The sequence below is a fragment of the Mus caroli genome, chromosome 2 (assembly GCF_900094665.2).
Source record: "Mus caroli chromosome 2, CAROLI_EIJ_v1.1, whole genome shotgun sequence".
Classification (NCBI taxonomy): domain Eukaryota; kingdom Metazoa; phylum Chordata; class Mammalia; order Rodentia; family Muridae; genus Mus; species Mus caroli.
In genome coordinates, this window is record NC_034571.1 from 62411962 (window position 1) to 62432519 (window position 20558).

The following is a 20558-nucleotide window of genomic DNA, read 5'->3' on the forward strand; positions in this document are numbered from 1 at the left end:
CTCCCTCTGGGTGTGTGTGTGTGTGTGTGTGTGTGTGTGTGTTTAGGAGCAATAATAGCAAACCCAAGACAAAATCTGTATTGGCATACTTCCAAAGAATGAACTGTGACATTACTGGTACAATACTGGAATGCATTAGTACCTCAGGCATAAGAACATTTCCAATTCTTTAAAAACATATTTTGAGAACAAATGTGAAATTTTGCAGTGAGGACTTCTACTATAATTTCATTTGAAAATCACGCTGGCTGTGAAATCTCAAGGCTGGGCAATGAAATAGTGTGATTTTTAGCAAGTGCCAACAATTTCCATGTGAATGGTGCCTTTATTGAACATATTTTAACACTCCTGTGGATTAATAATGTGTTAGCAGAAAAAGGCATGTTGAGCTTGGTGCAATTATCCTTCCATCCCAATTATACTGTGACATTAAATCTTGTGACATTTAATAAGAAAGGCCATTTCACCCATGGCTACCCCTCGTGCAGACGATTTATGCAACAGGGTTCCCATAGACAAAATTATGAAACAGAGGCCTTCCAACATGCTGATATGTCTAACTGCCCATGTAAATTAAATAAGGTGTAGCAAAATATATAAATTGTTAATATTATGATTACCTGGTACCTGAGACAAAAGAAAGATGAATTAACCACCATAGCTTTTATCTGTTACAAATAAAACAAATGGAAATGGCTGATTAATGGGATAGAGGCTTGCTTTGAGACTCAGGACCTTAGCTTTCTGCCCATAGTGTGGTTTGACAACATGGTTCATAATGTATATTTGGCTTATAACGTAATGTATAGAGAAAAAAATATTTGACATGAGTTATAAAATTCAATGGAGTTTGGAATTGAAATTCCAGCATTGAGTTTAAAGTCCTGATCAATAAAGGTTGAAGATAGCCTTAAATATCAATTTCGGTGCCTCATATCTCAACAGTTGTATTGCATAGTTCTAACCAAAGCAATAATCTAATGCTAATTCTGAATTAATTACATTCAACTTTGAAGCTATTTTTTGGCACTAAGTATTATAATTGAAAGGGAAAAAATATCTCATGATGCCCCACACCTAAACTAAGAAGTACAGACAAACAGGAGATGCTGATACTAGAAAAGATAGTTTTCCCCAGGGGGAGCTCCCACATGATAATCCAATACCAAATGCTTAGCCCCACAATCATGTGCATGCAGTATTGAATGGATGGGGTAGCATACAGCTATATATTTATGCATATATATGTATGTATTTATGTATAAATTAGATAGGGAGATCAGCTTTTGGAAACAGGTGAGGAGCATGGGATGAGTTGGAGCAAGGGAATGGAATGGAGAGAAATTATGTAGCTATACTTTTAATTAAAATATTAATTAAAAATTACAGAATTCTCAAAAATATAATGGAAATAGATAATAAATTCAAAGTTTTACAAAATATTTTAATCAAGAAAGTATTTTTCTGAGTGGGAGAAGAAAATGTAGCATAGTGGACAAAGGAGAAACATAGAAGAGACTGGGCTGTTTTTACTAATTTAACTGGGATAAGAGTTAGACTCATATAGTGTCTTGCCATTCATGTGTGTGGGTATATTTCAGCTGTATGGAGAGTGTTGATGTATTGAATGTTCTCTTACAAGTAAATAGAGAGCAGACAACAACACATTCAAGCTTCCTTAAAATCAGTTTTATTTTGCTCAAACGAGCCTTTTACTGCCCATATTGAAAAACATAGTTTGGTGGTTTATTTCTGTAGAAAAATATATTCCCTCATCATTTTCTAGATTTCTACTTTTAAAAAGAGTATTACCGTTTCATCATCAAAAGTAAGTGCGTTTACCAAATTTACACGGGCACTATTGCTTTTCAACTGAACTCAGGACTGGGATCCTAATATCTACATCTCAGGCAAGGCATTGGAGATGAGGAGACCATAGGACAGTCTTCACATTTATGCCACACACCTCAGAAATGTGAGATGAGAATCCACTCCAAAGTGGTCATCATTCCAAAGCAACTGACCCAACCTCAAAAGTCTCCAAAAGGAGACAAGGTGTCTATTGTAACGACTGCCGATGTCTACCAATGGGAAGGAGGAAATCACACAGAATTTTCAGGCCAGATTCTGAATCACAAGCTAATCTGTAAAATGCTCAATGACAACATTAGGGCAGACATTTTCAGGACTTTTTCTTTCTCTTTATTTGCAGAGAACGTCAAGTACGTCCAGCTAGTCAGTGCCCAATAGTATGGTTAGGTTTTATATTAGGTGAATTAACTATATAGTTTCCCATCGTGTTATCTATGTATCATAATCATAGGCATAGGCATACTTCCTCAAAGCAGGTTTAATTTTAATTAACTCAGTCCTTTATAATAAAATATTTATTCTGATTAAGTATAGGTCTTACTGGCTTTCTGGAGATTACCTGGAGCTCTTCATCATTTTCTTTGAATTCTCTTTTTGAAAACATCTATGTTTTATGATAGAGCTTCACTTACAAAAGTGTTAAAAGGCAAAAAGGCCAAAAAAAAAAAAGTCACTATGTTCCTGGCAAGACACATGGCCTCTAGAAGTGCACATATATGGACTATGTATGGTCTGTGTAGACATTGCCCAAGAGTTGTAGTTAAGAAAGGTCCATCCTGCAGGGACCAAGCAGAAAAACAATGGGCATATTACTGAGTGTCAGACACAGCCTGAGTTAAGATGCACAACCAAGCCACACAGTCCCCTGCAGTTTGAACAAGCAGAATCTTTGTAGTACTGTATGGATAATGGAGTTACAGAACTGCAGTGCACTACAAGAAAGTTTTCACTGTCAAGTAAAAGCTAGTATCCAGACATCTGAAACACATGGCTTTTAAACTTAACACCTAACTGAGCATCTAATTTCCCCTCTTAGTTGCTTCCAGCTGGATGGCTGCCCTGGTAAATTGAGTTAGTCCACCATAAACAGCACTTTAACTTTAAAGATGACTTGCCTTATGAAAGGCCCCCCCCCACATAACTAAATAGAAGCAAATATATTAAACACATAGACACTAAAAATCACATTGAGTGTAAGAAATAAAATGCATTGTATTTCTTCTTTGATGAAAAAAATGTCTAACAGATTGTGTAACCTGAGAAAGGAAGTGGTATGTTGATAAATTGCTGTAGTTCCTAACATTACTGGAGGATAGCTGATAAAAATGGCTTCATATGTGATCATTAACAGTGGGTCTTTCTAGGAGGCTCGCTGTAGCTTGTAAGTAAACATGAATGAACTTACTTCATTCCACAGTAGTATACAGATCCATCTTCTACTCTCAAAGGGCAGCTAAGAAAATTGCCAATTTCTTTGAATGATGTAGTTTGTGGATTTTAACACTAGATGGTTAATGTATGAATAGTAGTTGTAAAAAATCCAATATTTTCTTCCCTGCAGTAATATGTTTGCAGTAAATATGACATTAACCTTTTAGAAGCTTTTGCCTGAAACCCAGAGTCAAATGGTTTTAGCAGACATTATTGGGTCTTTTTTATTATTTGCATTTTTTTGTAGTGGTGACGAGTGTTTTCTACTCCAGCTCAATTGCAGAGCTTTTTCCATGATGAATCAGTATAAAATTCAATAACACAAACTAATCATGCTTCTAAAAATTCTGTTATAATTCCTACTAAAATATTTGCTACCCGTGCTCTACATTTAAAGTCTGACATTCATATTTTGGAATCTCATATGCAGTTTATAATTCCTCAGATATTCTGTGATACTTAAGCTTATGTTTTATAATATAAATGTTTTCAATCATTCCATGGTGAAGAATAACACTTTAATATTAGTAACAATGTCAATTTGTAACATTAAAACAAAAGGGGAATTATAAAGATGTAATAATTAATAATTACTTACCACTACTTGCACTTTCTGTAATAACTTCTATTTTAATCTTATATAGAAAGCTAAATTTAAATAATATTTTGGGCCACTTGTAATTTCAAAAGAAGTTTATATAAATAGGTTGTATTGTTATTTGATAGTATTTTATTATATGGACAAAATGAATATAACATTTTAATGAATGAATTTTTATTTATATCTATTTCATAAAAGGGTAATTATTTAGAGACTATTGGAAAACAGTCTTTAAAATTTTCGTGCTAAAGGGAAAATATTCCTGAACAGAACACCAATAGCTTATGCTCTAAGATCAAGAATCTACAAATGGGACCTCATAAAATTGCAAAGCTTCTGTAAGGCAAAAGACACTTTCATTAGAACAAAATGGCAATCAACAGGGTGGGACAAGATCTTTATCAACCCTACATCTGATAGAGGGCTAATATCCAAAATATATAGAGAACTCAAGAAGTTAGATACCAGAGAAATAAATAACAATTTTCAAAAATGGAATACAGAGCTAAACAAAGAATTCTCAACTGAGAAATACCGAATGACTGAGAAGCACCTAAAGAAATGTTCAACATCCTTAGTCATCAGAGAAATGCAAATCAAAACAACCCTGAGATTCCACCTTACACCTGTCAGAATGGCTAAGATCAAAAGCTCAGGTGACAGCAGATGCTGGCAAGGATGTGGAGAAAGAGGAACACTCCTCCATTGCTGGTGGGATTGCAAACTGGTACAAACACTCTGGAAATCAATTTGGCAGTTCCTCAGAAAATTAGACTACCTGAGGACCCAGCTATACCACTCCTGGGCGTATACCCAGAAGATGCTTCAACACATAATAAGGACACAAGCTCCACTATGTTCCTAGAAGCCTCATTTAGAAGTTGGAAAAAAAGGGGGGGGGAATATTACCTTAAAAAAAAAGTTGGAAAGAACCCAGATGTCCCTCAACAGAGGAATGGATACAGAAAATGTGGTACATTTACACAACAGATTACTATTCAGGTACTAAAAACAATGAGTTTATAAAATTCTTAGGCAAATGGGTAGCACTATAAAGTGTCATTTTTAGTGAGGTAACCCAATAACAAAAGAACACACATGGTATGCACTCACCGATAAATGGATGTTAGCCCAGAAACTTAGAATACTCAAGATACAATTCACAGACTACATGAAGCTCAAGAATAAGGAAGACCAAAATGTGGGTACTTCGGTCCTTCTTAGAAGGTGGAAGAAAATACCTATGGGAGGAGATACAGAGACAAAGTGTGGAGCAGAGACTGAAAGAAAGGCCATCCAGAGACTTCCCCACCTGGGGATCCATCCCGTATAAAATCACCAAACCCAGACTCTATTGTGGATGCCAACAAGTGCTTGCTGACAGAAGCCTGATATAGCTGTCTCCTGTGAGGCTCTGTCAGTGCCTGACAAATGCAGATGTGGATGCTCCCAGCCAATCATTAGACTGAGCGAGCACAGGGTTCCCAATCGAGGAGCTACAGAAAGAACCCAATTAGCTGAAGGGGTTTGCAGCCCCACAGGAGGAACAACTATATGAACCAACCAGTACCCCCCAGAGCTTCCAGGGACTAAACCACCAACCAAAGAGTACACATGGCTCCAGATTCATATGTAGCAGAGGATTGCTTTGTTGAACATCAATGGGAGGAGAGGCTCTTGGTCCACTGAAGGCTTGACTCCCCAGTGTAAGGAAAGGCCAGGGCAGCGAAGTGGGAGTGGATGGGGTGGTGAGCAGAGGAAGGGGGGGATGGGATAGGGGGTTTTGGATGGAAAACCAGGAAAGAGGGTAATATTTGAAATGTAAATAAAGATAATATCTAATAAAAAATTTGTGCTATGTGGTTCCAACTCCCATCATGCCCTTTTGAATGGAAAATATAAGATTATTGGCAAGTGTCAAAAAACTCATATAAAATATAATTATTATATGCAAAGAAATAGAGAATTGGTCATCTGGCATTTTATAGAAAAATAATAGATAAAAGCAATATGAGAATGTTGTATCCCCCAGGAGAAGAAGAGTTCGCGTTAACAGTCTGTACAGAGGATAAATGGGTGAACACCTCACAACTGCTCTTCACCTCAAAGCATTTTTCCCCACATAAATCTTTTAAAATATTTGAAACAAGCAAAGTGTTATACCAGGTTTTGGTACTATATGATTTTGTACAAACATACAATTGTAAAGAGAAGATAATATGAGTTGTGGTATACTAAATGAGTATAATATGTAACTCTCACTTTTATTTCCTCAGATGAAGTGTTGAGATGGGAACTATACCAAAGCTGTACAAATATACAGTGTAGGATGAGCCTAGAACACTTCTTTCTGTTTTAATTATTCCTAGTGCTAGGGCTGGAAACTTCTAGCATATATACCATATAATCTTCCAAGCTGACTGATTCAATCCAGCTTCTCTTGGCTTCTGACTAAATTACCCTGACTGTCCTCATACTCACTCTGGCAATATGCTCTAACTTGCTGGCTCCATGTAATTCTCTGACTCATTCTGTCTTCATCCATATTGAGCTTGTTCTCTCTGTAACCTGTCTCTGTAAAACTGTCCTGGTAAAACACACACACACACACACACACACACACACACACACACACACGTGCGCGCACATGCTGGAGCACACACACAAACACACACCAACTACTCACGGCACCATCACCTTTCTCTGTCTTTCTGTCTCACTGTCCTCTCCCTCAAGCCCTCTGGTAGCTCTTAAAGTAGCCTCTCATCCACTGCTCTTCTCACACGGGTTGGGCACATCCTATCTCTAACTTGCTCTGTCAAGTCTTAATCTGATTCATCATATTGTCTAACCATCAATTAGATGTCACTTTCGAACAAAGCTGCTTCCTTCCACAAACTAACCTTGTTAGAGTTTAAAGGTGTGTAATCCACCAGATCATACTGTAATCTAGGGCATGTCTGCATTCTGTCTGAATCATATCTTTGGATGTGATTCCTTGTCAGACCAGCCATGTTGCTGGATTAAAATTCTTCTACAATAAAAGAAAACATGGCTGTGAATTTATAATAATTTTTATAATATAGAAGGCTATTTATGGAACACATTAAGAAGACAGATATAAATATTTCTGATATGAAAGTTATACATATCTATTAAAAGAAAGAAAAATATGAAACAAATTACCAGTGTGCTAGTAACTCATGTTTTTTATTGGTTTCTCACATTTAAAATTTTCAAAATAATATATGTATATTACATCTTTTAACTATACACACACACACACACACACACCCTTCTGTAAAGAGTAAATTCTTTAAAATGTTATTGAGCTTTTTCTGTATGAAGGTATGTGTTTGAATCTACCAAACATTAAGGCCATATTTCACAAATTAGCAATTGCCAGCTACTGATTTTTTTTCAGGGCTTCATATTTTATAAATCAAAGTATAAGAATGATAATATACTATAAAAGTTTAGTGGTTATGTTCTATGTATATTGATTTTGGAAACAACTATACTTCTTCTATAAACTTCTTGGTTATGTGGATTAAGAATGAATACTGAGTGTTGCTATGCTCCTTAGATTCCAGCACTTGGAAGGCAGAGGTAGGCAGATATCTGAGTTTCAGGCCAGCTGGGGCAGCCAGAGATACACAGAGAAACTATCTCAAAATAAAACCGATCAACAAACCAACTAACAAAATGAGTATATACTACTCTTTCAGTGGACCAGAATTTGGTTTCCAGAGCTAGTTCAGGTGGCTTGCAACCACCTGTGAGTCCTTCAGTGTAATCTGACACGTTTGATTTCTATAGTAACCTACACTTATATGCAAATACTCACACACAGACACACAGATATAGCACACACACACACATATATATAATTTAATTTATATATAATATAATTAATATATACTTTATCATTTTATTATTGATTATACAAATTTTATTATATTTATTATATTATATATTGTTTATTATATTTATAAATATATTATAATTTATATATACTTTAAAGCAAAAATAGTAAAATTAATTTTAAATTATTATAAGAAGCTATGGTTTGCTCTAAGAAAATTACTTTTTTCTACAAAGAAAATTTTAATGAATTACTTAAAACTCAACATTTTTTGGCAAAGTAAGAAAATATATCCTATTTTTTCTGGACATTACAATCTATCAGAACCTAGGAAACAAAGAAATATGAATGTCATATATTTTAAATGTAGGATAAAACCAAGCTCATTAGTACTATTCTTATTCAACCTGTTTCTGAAATTTCAAAAAATTAATTTAAATTAAATTAATGTGTAGTTGTTACAAAAAACAAGTACAATTATAAAAGTATTAATCTTTGTGTATTACATGTATATCTATTGAGAAAAAACAAAGTAAATTAATAAATACATATTTTCTTTTTAACTTAATTTGTCTAGAATACTTATGAAACTTGTGTTCTTCATAATCAATAGCAAAGCCTTTGACACCAGAAAACCCTTCTAATTAAAGTAATTCCTGGATAGATGATAAAAGTGAGAAGATATTTAAAAGAAAAGAAGTAAAAGTCTCTCTGAAATAATGTTGAAATTTTGGGGTCAGATGTTCAAAAGCAAAGGTAGGTAGACAGTCTATTTAATATTATTAATTCTCCAAGAACCCATTTGGGAATGTGTGGAAGTAAGAATTCTTTAAAAATGAAGGAAATCTGTAAACCTGGTGGTCACTGACACCTTGACAGGTTTGACAATTTCTCATTCAGGCCTTTTGCTAGTCTTTTCCTCTGAGGACTTTTGGCTAGTTTCTGCCTCTTCCAGGCTGATAACTCTTCCTCTTCCAAGATACTTGGTTTATCTGAGAGGTCTCTCAGCAGTCCTTACTGTTTATACATGCTTGAACAGTTAGTACCCTACTAAATCTGCTCAATTTCAGGAAGTTCCTAAAATGTTTGAATTGACTATTTAAATGTAATGACCTTTCCTTGCAGGATGTCATATTTAATAATCTCCCTTCTGAGTAACCCCTCCCCCATAGTTTAAAGGTCTTCTTTGAAGTAAGACAGTGAATCAAAATTCTGATCACATATAGACTGGTTCTCTTTCCATTCTGACAAATACTGGGTGTACTAGTTACTATACAACTGTTGTGTTAATATACCAAGACCAAAAGCAAATAAACTTTTGAAAGAAATATTTTATTTTGGCTAATAACTCCAGAGAGAGAGTGTCTATCATGCCAAAGAAGACATAACATAGCAGCATCAGCAGAAAGCAGAGGTCAGATTTTGCCCACATATAGGAAGCAGACAGAGAACAGAGAGTGGAGCAAAGTGATAAACCCTTCAAGTCCATACCAAATGGCATGGTTTCTCCACCTACATTTCACTCCTTCAAGACTCCATACCCTTCCCCCAAGGAAGCAGAAACATCATTCAAATCAAAACATTGCTCAATCCTGGAGTTATAATCAGTATAATATGAATAAGTGGCCAAACTAAATAAGAGGCCAACCAATAAAAATGAACTTACCACAAAGGTGATATTGAAGCCAGTAAACTCTTAGAAAATGTAAAACAACAATTGTTATCAAAGAGTAGAAAAAGAAAAGAAATTTAAAATCTAATTTTTCTGATCAGTATTGATTAAAATGTTGAGTAAATCCCGAACTTTGATGAAAGAAACAGGGACTCCTAAGCTGCATTGATACTATGTAAAATTAATTCAGAGTGCTTTTGTAAACTACATAAAAAATTCTTAAACAAATACTATCATCTAATAATTATTGCCCTGAGCAAACTATTAAGTGTGTGTGTGTGTGTGTGTGTGTGTGTGTGTGCAGTAAAAAATAAATATGCTAAAAATATTAATCAGTATTATTTGTGGGATTTTTCCTGTATATTGTCTTTGTTTATCAAAATTAACATACAAATTTTATACAATCAGAAAACTGGAGACCTTGTTTACTTGACATTGTTTGTAATAGTTCAGATTTTCTCTATCCAAAATTATTCTTGTAATGCTTTAAAAGAATTAATAATTTTGTAATCCATTTGGGTAATAAAATTATAATAATTGTTGTCTATAAAATAGAATTATTTGGTTATACCATGTAATTGGACTGTTGGAAATGGAGATCCAAGATTACCTACAGAAGTTAGGCATTATAAAATAAGGAGGAATTTTTATTTCATTTTTCAATTTACATGAATATTTTTCATGCATACGTGTAAGTATACCATGTACATGCCTGATCCATGCAAAGGACAGATGACATCAGATCTCTTGAAATAGGAGTTACTGGTGAGTGCAAGGAACTGAACCCAGATTCTCTGCCAGAACAGTATCTGCTCTTAACCAGTGAGTCATCTGCTCCTCTGTGATAATGAGAAATACCTTGTTTTTTCATGTCCCACCCTGAGTATGTGGACCTTTCTACTTAATACTTCAAGCTTTATGAACAGTGGTTAGTGCCTCATATCTAACATTCACCAACCAACCACAGTACATTCATGGAACGATCATAGAAAATGTGGGAAGAAAATATCCTCTTATTAATTCCCAACATTTCATCCAAAAAAAAGTCAACAGAATTACTTTGTCTTAACACTCTTTCCATTATCATGCAAGCTTGTGCTTTAGACAGATCAATGCTAACACAGCAAGAGATTGTTTTCTTAGAATGATTTTAAGTCACTGTGGAGCTGTGATGGGTTCATACCTTACATCCACACTAAAGTCAAAGAAAACTCATACCTGTACCAAACCAGGATTCCCTTAGCGGGAGGATGGGAGAGGGCTGTTAAGTTGGCCACAGAAGATGTCTAACACAAAATCCAAATGTTCTTGTTAACACAAGGAAACAAAACACAACAAAACCATAGAACTTTTAATAAAATAAAAAGTTAACCTAAATTTCAAGTTAGTTAATTTTTTATCTTTTGATATTGGGAGATATAATATCAGAAATTTAGAATTACCTTGTCATCTACTCCATATCATATGGTTGTGACTAAAGAGTCAAGCATGCCTTTGTGATTTCTAATTCTACACAAGACTTCTCAAGTTTCTTTTTTTATCCAGCATAATTGAATTTAGAATATTGAAAACAATGTTAAAATAGGACTCTCCTCAGATTTGTTTAAAGACAGTATTGATGCTGTATTATAACTTTTTTTTCCTTGGCTTTCTTTCTCTTTAGACCTTATTATTCCTAAAACTCAAATTTACCTTAGTAAGTTTGTTTGAGGTAGCAAAAAAGACAGGTCTTGTTTGTTCATTCAGTTAGCTAAGCTATATGGATTTTTCAATAGTGTATTGAACCTACTAATATTTAGAGATATCATTGAAAGGTACTAATTTTTATTTCTGCCATTTTTCCTTTTTTTCCTTTTTTAAAAGATATTTTCTTTATTTACATTTCAAATGTTATCCCCTTTCCAGGTTTAACCTCCGAAAAACCCCTATCTCTCCCTTCCCATGCTCACCAACCCACCCACTCCTGCTTCCTGGCCTTGGCATTCCCTTATACATAAAGCCTTCACAAGACCAAGGGCCTCTCCTCCCATTGATGACTGACAAGCCCATCCTCTGCTATATATGTAGCAAGAGCCATGAGTCCCACCATGTGTTTTCTTTGATTGGTGATTTAGCCCCAGGGAGCTCTGGGTGTACTGGTTAGTTCATATTGTTGTTCCTCCTATGGGCTACAAACCCCTTCAACTCCTTGGGTACTTTCTCTAGCTCCTTCACTGGGGAAGTGCTCAGTCCAATAGATGGCTGTGAGCTTCCACTTCTGTATTTGTCAGGCACTGGCAGAGCCTCTCAGGAGACAGGTATATCAAAACAATCCTGTGATTCCACCTCATACTAGTCAAAATGGCTAAGATCAAAAACTCAGGTGACATCAGATGCTGGCGAGGATGTGGACAAAAGAGAACACTCCTCCATTTTTGGTGGGATTGCAAGATGGTACAAACACTCTGGAAATCAATTTGGCGGTTCCTCAGAAAACATAGTACTACCAGAGGATCCAGCAATACCTCTTCTGGGCATATATCCAGAAGATGTCCCAACCAGTAAGAAGGACACATGCTCCACTATGTTCATAGCAGCCTTATTTATAATAGCCAGAAGCAGGAAAGAATCCAGATGTCCCTCAACAGAGGAATGGATACAGAAAATGTAATACATTTACACAATGGAGTACTATGCAGCTATTAAAAACAATGCATTTATGAAATTCAAAGACAAATGGATGCATCTGGAGGAAAGCATGCTGAGTGAGATAATCCAATCACAAAACCACACTGATAAGTGGATATTAGCCCAGAAGCTCTGAATACCCAAAATACAATTTGCAAAATGAAACTCATGAAGATGGAACACCAAAGTGTGGATACTTTGATCCTTCTTAGAATGGGGAACAAAATACTCATGGAAGGAGTTACAGAGACAAAGTGTGGAGCAGAGACTGAAAGAATGACCATCCAGAGACTACCCTACCTGAGGATCCATTCCATATACAACCAGCAAACCCAGACACTATTGTGGAGGCCAGCAAGAGATTGCTGACAGGAGCCTGATCTAACTGTCTTTCTTTTATTTGTTTGTTTGTTTGTTTGTATTTTGTTGTATTTATTCTCAACTAACTTCTATTAAATCTGTTATAACATTTAAGGCCATTTTACATTAAACAAATTCTGTATCTTTTCTTTTTTTTATTAGATATTTTGGTGGTTTCAGTTACCTCTTCCAGTCAGCTATTTTGGTTTGTCCTTGTGGCCTCTTGGTTTTGTTTATTCTTCTCTTCAGTTTCAAATATCCTTTTCTGTATTCTCTGTGAGACTAGCTTAGTTGTCTTATGTTTTAAAATATGTTTCTATCATGGAAATTTTTATTTCTCCTTCCAATTTAATAGGTAGTTTTGGTGGGTATAATAATCTGGATCGTAGTTTTAATCTTCCCGAAATTAGAACAACAAACATTCTCATGCCCATTGAATGATGGCTGTGCTTTCATAGGAGATTTGGCAGAATTTGCTGTGCTCCTTTAGTCGGTGTTTTTGTGGTTTCAACTACAATAAGTTATGAGAAATATCTTTTCTGTGCATATTTTTTTGTGCTATGACCTCATATCCCTGAGTAAATATCTCCTTCTCTAGATTTGGGGGAGTTATCTTCTGGACTTGGGGGTCTACCTTTTTCTGGAATTCTTCTTATTTTATGCCCATGATTCACAGCTTTGATACTTTCATGGTGGCCAAAGCATTTTCCTTTGTTCCATTTGTCATTTTCTCTATCTAGTTTCTCCATGGCTCTAAACCCTGATATCTGACTTCTCCTTAATCCATTATGAGACCAAAGAATATTTTATTAGTCTTACTGAGCTTTTTATTTCCTGATTCATTTCTGTTTGGACTTCATTAGTATTTCTATCTATATATTGAATATGGTTTTCATATTAAGAATAGTTATTGTTGTTGCAATCAAACATTTGCTTGTGATTTTGAACTTCGATTTTTTTCTTTCTGTCCACTTTTGTTTTTAGTTGTATATCTCTTCATTGAATGCCTGGAACTTTTTCTAAGGGTGTTTATGATTTTTATTTTTAAATGTTTTTGTGTGTTTTGTCTAAGTATTCCGCCTTAGATGACATTTCTACAAGATCAGTGATTTTTGGAGGTGGAAGGCATTCTATCTTGGTTTTCATATTGTCTTTGTCTTTACTAACACACCTGGGCATCTGCATTCAAAGACTAAACGGAGAACTGGGTGTCTTTGTAACCTCTACAGTGGCCACAGACAAGACAAGGTCACTGGGAACTGAGCCAGATGTTCCTATAGGATCTAGGCCCTGATCTACCTTTTGAGCAACATAGTGGAACAGAGTGGTTGAAGACAGCATGAAGTGCTTGGGGGAGTACAAGTCTAAAGTTGAGGCATGGCAGGTCACCATCAGGGTCATTTACTGTGACCACATACAATGGCTGCAAAGGCTGTGACCCACAGGAACTGTGTGGAATGAGAAAAGAATGAGCACAGTTGGAGCTGCAGTCAATGTGACCAGGGAAATCAGAGGTGGGGTGGGCCAGGACACCCTTAAGGAAAGGTCACTTAAGCAGTGCTTAAGTCTTCCACAGTGAAATTGCAGCAAATGGGAGCAGTGCTAGGGCAGGCAACAGAGCCAGTCTCTTAAAAATCACAAAACAATGAACAACATCAGAAAAGTAACCAGTTTGGGTATATTGCTCAATAGCAGAATCTAAGTTTTTAGATTTGATTCAAATGCTATAAAAAACAAAATAAAAAGGAACAAGATTTCACTTTATTATCAAGTGTTCAAATCTTTTTCAGTTTTTCAATAATGTTCATTAAATAATAATATTTTCTGGTCTAGATGAATCCATCGTCATATATTGAATTTGGGATCCTCAAATTGGTTGTGTGTTTGTTATTATTGTTGTTATTGTTATTGTTGTTAGCTGTTTGTTTGCCTGGGTGTTTCATTTTGGTGTATTCTCCCTATATCCACAATATATTTAGTTGAACCCCTGTTTAGTTTTCCAGGTATAGCACAGTATTTTACTTTTCTGAGTACATGAGATAACAAAGGATACTATCTCGTTAAATAATGATATTAATATTTATTTGATTCAAAATGTATGTTACTTAATTTCTACTGCTATTTATTTTTATGAATCTTATTGGGGAATACTTTGACACAGTATTAGAGGATTGCTTCCCATGGACCGCACACAGTACTTTTGCCTAAGTTATTGATAGGATGGTGACGAATGTTTCTCTAGCTCCATCCTGCACATACATCAATTGTACTCCTATTGTAGTGGACAGATTTCCTTACATCTCATTGGATTGTCTCTTTTTATAAAATTTTATCTAAATTCCTAGATATTTGCTTACTCCCCAAAGTGTGCTTTAAGTATTATTTTGACACTCAAATTATCCTAGGTTGAACTAATAGAAAACCTTTTCAGGCTTTAAAAAGCATGTGTGTGCCCTTTCCAGCTATTGTCCTCATGGGATGTGCAAAGTAAATGACACAAGTACTCTAAACTCCAGACATATTAACAAAAAGGAAAATATTTCAACATGTACAGCACCTAAATTATCTCAAAATAGCATGACCCAGTAGCATGAATACATGCTAAGAATTCTGGTTCCCTAAAGATGTTCAAGAATACACACAAATTGTTACTTTTTTGATAGAAGTATTTCTGCAGAAATGGGAATGAGATGCCTGGCAGTTTTGTTGAAAAATGGGAGGCTGGTTTCTTCTTCCTTCTTTTTTGCGAGTTACATACATTCGTGGAATTTTAGAACAAGATAATGCGGAATACTATAATAACCTGCAGATGCCTAGCAACCATTCTCTGGAGTATATGTGAGAAGTTTTTTGTTTTGCTTCTAGTGTGTTCTTATTCAGAGCTAACACTCTCCCATGGCTTTAACTTAATCTTGGCTCTGGTGATGCTCACAGTATAGCTCTAATGCACAACTATATTTGCTTTTCTCGCCCTGCCCTCGCAGAATGCCTTCTTAATACTTTTACCTTATTCTCTAGTGCATATCGCAATTTGCAATTAGATAATTATGAGTAATTATGTGTAATCATGTATAATCACCTCACACTACAGGACACTAGATGCTAAGTGCATGAGGCCAGGGACCAGGTTTGCCATTCTTTAAACACACAGTGGAGTGCCTGGTCATAATAGCTGCTTTCGAAAGAACTCTTGTGTATCCAAAAAGTACTTATAAGGACATAAACCTCCATAGGCTTTGCACTGTATTCTCTCCAGCCCTCTAGAATTGTCACTGAAAGAGGGAAATTATCCTGACAGATAAAGAGAATACATTAAGAAGTAATTTGCAGTTTCAACAGTTTCTGTGATTATTAAAAGAGGGAGAAAGAGGAGGAGGAGGAGGAGGAGGAGGAGGAGGAGGAGGAAGAAGAAGAAGAAGAAGAAGAAGAAGAAGAAGAAGAAGAAGAAGAAGAAGAAGAAGAAGAAGAAGAAGAAGAAGAAGATCTTTCATGTTTTCTGACATACTTTTGTATGCTGCCTCCAACATATAGGGGAATCCTCGTTTCCTAGAGGGTTAAAATTTGACATCATCATGTTATGTAACATTACCATTGTCTGCTCTGGCATCTGGAAAGGCGTTCCATGGCTGAGTTTGCATACAATGCTCTAAAACATTCTGGTGATGAAATCAAGCAAATTCTATCACATTCTCTCAGAAAATCTTAATCTCAGATACTAGCTGGGGCGATATTTGCTAGGCATGAGAAAAGACCACTCCAAGCTGTTACCTATGTGGCAGAAGCCTGATCCCCACAATATTTGTGTCACATTGAATATTGTGTCACAATTGAAGATGATTGTCACTAGTTTATCAACCTAGGCTGTGTAAGGGACAGATAGCTTGGCTTAAGTGAGCTTATTCATTTTCACTATTACAAGGGTAATATTAACTCAAAGTCCGCAGGTTCACAAAGTGGAAGGTAAATGCACTCTGGTGCTCAAAACAGAATGGTCCCTCCCTGCATAAAGCTTGAAATCCACTAAGAATGGTAGATATTTTTAAATTAAAGTAGGCCTGATTATTAATCAGTTTTAACGATAGAAATTGAGGGTTCTGATAGATGTTACCAAGGAGACCCTGCTTTACCTTGGTTGAATAGGAAATCATCTCAAAAATGGTACCTCTAAAGAGGTACTTTTGGGGGGGAAGCTTGTCAATTTGTCTTTGGGTTATCGTTTCTTTTTCTGACTGGGCTTATATAACACATATTAGTTAAGGTTCTCGAGGCTGGTGTGTCTGAAATCAAGGGTCTGACACATTCAATTTTTGATGAGGATGTTTTTTCTAGATTGGAGAAAAATAGTATTCTCATTATAGAACATAGAGGAAAGACGTGTGGGGCAGGAATGAGAAGGAGAAAATGCATTGGCTTGCTACTTTCCTGGTCATTATAGTAAAATACTTAAAGAAGGAAAATTGGTCTATCCTAGGGATGAGTCCCCCTTATTGGTTGTCTAATGCAGAGTGTCCAGCCTGTAATCATATACAAAACACCAACATAAATGGATAGAGCACACTGTATGACAATACAGTATATTTACGTATATTTATACATGCACATGTGTATGACAATAATATGATGAGAAAACAAATAGCCTACCAGTTTGAGACAGGGAGGACATGGGAGGTGCTCATGGGAGTATATCTGGGAGGATTTTGAGGGGAGAAAGTGGTGTAATTCTATTTTGGTTAAAAGTATATCAAGATGATATAGAAAAATAATTGTATTCAAAAGAAACAAGGAAAGGAAGGAATCTTAGTTTGAGAGCATATAGTCCATTATGATAAGAAGGGCATGATAGTTTGTGGTTACGTCAGCAGTAGCAAAAGAATGGTCTAAAGTACTCCCAGTCCCATTATCCACTTCTTCCCTTGAAGTCCCGCTTCCTGCAGTCTTCACACCCTCTCCAAACAATGCCATTGGCTGCAGATTAAATGTTCAGACCCAAGGGCCTGTGAGACATAGTTCAGACATAAACTAACAATAGAGAAAGAGATTATTAAAAAGATGCCTCTTTTTTAATGAAAATATCAGTCTATTCACAGAAAATAGAGACTAAAATATTCATTATGAGAGTTAAAGTGTAAAAATAAGTGTGAGTGCCTGCAGATAGGTAGGGACATCCTGACACATCCATAGAAAAGGTTAATAATCCCTGTGTCCAATGCACCATGTGCAATAGACAAAGGGAAGAGAAAGAGGCAGACAGACAGACAGACAGACAGACAGAGATTGGAGAGGAATTATGCAGACCTTGATGATATGGGAAGGATTGAAATTCTACAATTTATTGAGGAAAATGAGGAACCTTTATTGATCTTAACCAGGGCCACTACATTCTTCCTTATTTCTGGTCACCTTGATGAGTGCATACCCAGCTAAAATGAGACAAGGTGACACTATGTATTCCTTCTTCAGCTCTCAGGTTTCAGTGTTTCCTGCATTAGGTAATGCCACCTTTACAAATGTTTATTCTTCATACTTTGTTAAATTTCCTATTTTAAATGCCACCCCTGATTGAAGTACTGGAAGGTGATCTGAATTTTATGAATTTAACAAAGAATGATATGCCTTACTAAGAAAATATGTGTCACCCAGCTGTGCTCAGATATGCATTAGAGCCTCTTAGACGTGACCTTACCATTGGTAAACTAACTACATATTAGTTAAGGTACCTCTAAACAAGGTTATGCATTGACTGGCAAATGAAAACATCATGGCCAAAAGATCATAGGTACATATCTGTATTTCACCTCCCAGTGTTGGAAAAATATTTGCTGATTCTTTATCTTATGGTAATTTTTCTAGGACATAACTACAGAGAATATTGAGAATTTCCAATATATTTGAGTGTCACCTGGACTACATCATAGACTATGGTCAATAGACAAAGCGAGAAGCCTCCCTAACACTTGGCAGCTAATGTGAAGATAAGGAAACCTGTATGGGGCTTAGGTGTGGATAGGTACAGAGAGACCATGTTAAGGGTCTAGGACCACAGAGACACAGAGTTGGGAAAGTTTCTCTGGTTTCTTTTCTGACCTTGTCAGTTGCTATTTCACATTCCCAGAGCACCCACAAAAGTACACTATGTGTAATTCTTATGTAATGTGAGAATATAAATGTGACCATTTTCTTTAAAATCCTTAAAGAATCACATTGACACTGAGCATTTCAATTGGACTATGGTTGCTATCACCTTATTAGTGAAGTCTTAATCCATTTATTCTTTTGACATACATTTACTTGACTCTTTTTAGGTTTTCTGAGACAGTGTTTCTCCATGTAGCCCTGGCTGTGCTGGAACTCACTCTGTAGACCAGGCTGGCCTCGAACTCAGAAATCAGCCTGCCTCTGCTTCCCAAGTGCTGGGATTAAAGGCGTATGGCACCACTGCCCGGCCATTTGCTTGGCTCTTAAAGCTGCTAAACTTGTCACTATTAGGCACAAGTTCCTCTTAACTTCTAATATTCTGGTTAGGCACCCCATGCTAGCCAGGTTTTGCCCTGTTATCAAGCAATCTTATATAGAGAATCTTCTTTCCATCATCAAGCTATAAGATTCATTCTTCTCCAGGGTGGAAGTATATGAGGTATATTAAGTAAAAAGTATATTGTGCAAAATAGTTACCATTAGCTACAAATGTGACATCTATGAAGAACTTATCTTTTCTATTTTTAATAAATTCAATTAATGCTTCATCCCTTGATCTAAGAATGTTTTAAAAATAAAGTAGTCATTTATGAATGTTTTGTTCACTAATCATGAAGAGTGCCAAAAAATTCTTTAAATAAAATCTAAGAACTTTGATTAGTTATAAAGATTTAATAGTAAAGACAAAACATTTTACAGTAGCAAAGAACTGACTAGAAAAGTATAGAGAGAAGCAGAAATGTAAGTGAACATCAAGCAGAGATGATGGTTACCTACTGAAAGTGCTTTTGTGCTTAGTGGCAATTCCATGTTTTGTAGATGTCTACCTCAAATGCCTATGTTCTGACAAATAAAACCGATACCAACCCCAGTGGTTTGACACATTAATCACTTTATCAAACAAGATGTTTCATCTCTTTTTTTTACCCAGAATTCACTTGGAAAAGTCATGTGGAGCAACTCCAGCTAAAGAAGCATGAAGACTCGTCTACTGGGGTGAGTTTTAAGAAAGGCTTATTACTGATAAATAAACATATGAAAAAATAAACTTAATTTTGGATAGTGTGAGCCTTGTGGCCTGGAGTCATAGAAGCTACTTAGAGCTACTTCTATGCAACAATGGGGACAAAAGCTAATGTCCCCAAAAAAGTGACCAAGACATAAATGTTTCTGAATCCTTTACTTAAACCTACAGATGAATTATTATTATCTGTGGCTTATAGCTGTTAGTATTTAAGTCATTTTGATTTGCGCCTCCTATGACTTCCTAACTAAAGCATCCTGTTATAAGTCACCCTTCAGAATATGTCTTCATCCTTTATTATTTGCAAGATACACATTTGTAAACTTGATTGGCACATCAGAAACGAAGTTGCACCTTAAAACTGAGAGCATCTTTGATTCAGTAAATTTAAGAAAAATTTAGCAAGAGTAAGACCAATTAATTGACTACAAATCAATGAATTCCATCCATGAACATTTTTTATCAGGAATGGTTCATTGGACATGAGGGATGTACTATATTAACTCATAACATTTTGGCACAGATGAATCATGAAGTAAGTGAGGCGAATGCATGGCAGTGTTTAAATAAGGAGAGTTATTAGTTACTGCTCTCAGACCAGCAGTGAAGCAGAGTAAACTTTTCCAGGAAGTATGCAAGGGGAAGACTCATTTGTGCTAACATTTTAAGCCCCCCCCCCCCAGACAAGTTAAATTCATTATGCTAAGCAGAGAATTTCTCCAACAAAACCATAGACCGTACAGTGATCACAGTATCTTTCAGGACAGTGAGGGCCCAGACTTGGTAAAATCAAAAATGAGTTGGGATAAAAGTACCCACCTCACCAAGTTCATTTTCCCAGGTCTTCCAAAGTGTGTGTGTGTGTGTGTGT

General features: G+C 35.9%; 1 protein-coding gene across 4 annotated transcripts in view; it reads left to right on the top strand.

Moving 5' to 3' along the window:
- Nucleotides 1–20558, top strand: part of B3galt1 (beta-1,3-galactosyltransferase 1) — a 550921-nt gene that overhangs the window by 293050 nt on the left and 237313 nt on the right. For all 4 annotated transcript variants that reach the window (XM_029469665.1, XM_029469661.1, XM_029469650.1 and 1 more), the window contains one exon: nucleotides 19595–19659. The gene's annotated coding sequence lies outside the window, so the exon portion shown is untranslated. The remainder of the gene's footprint in view (nucleotides 1–19594; nucleotides 19660–20558) is intronic.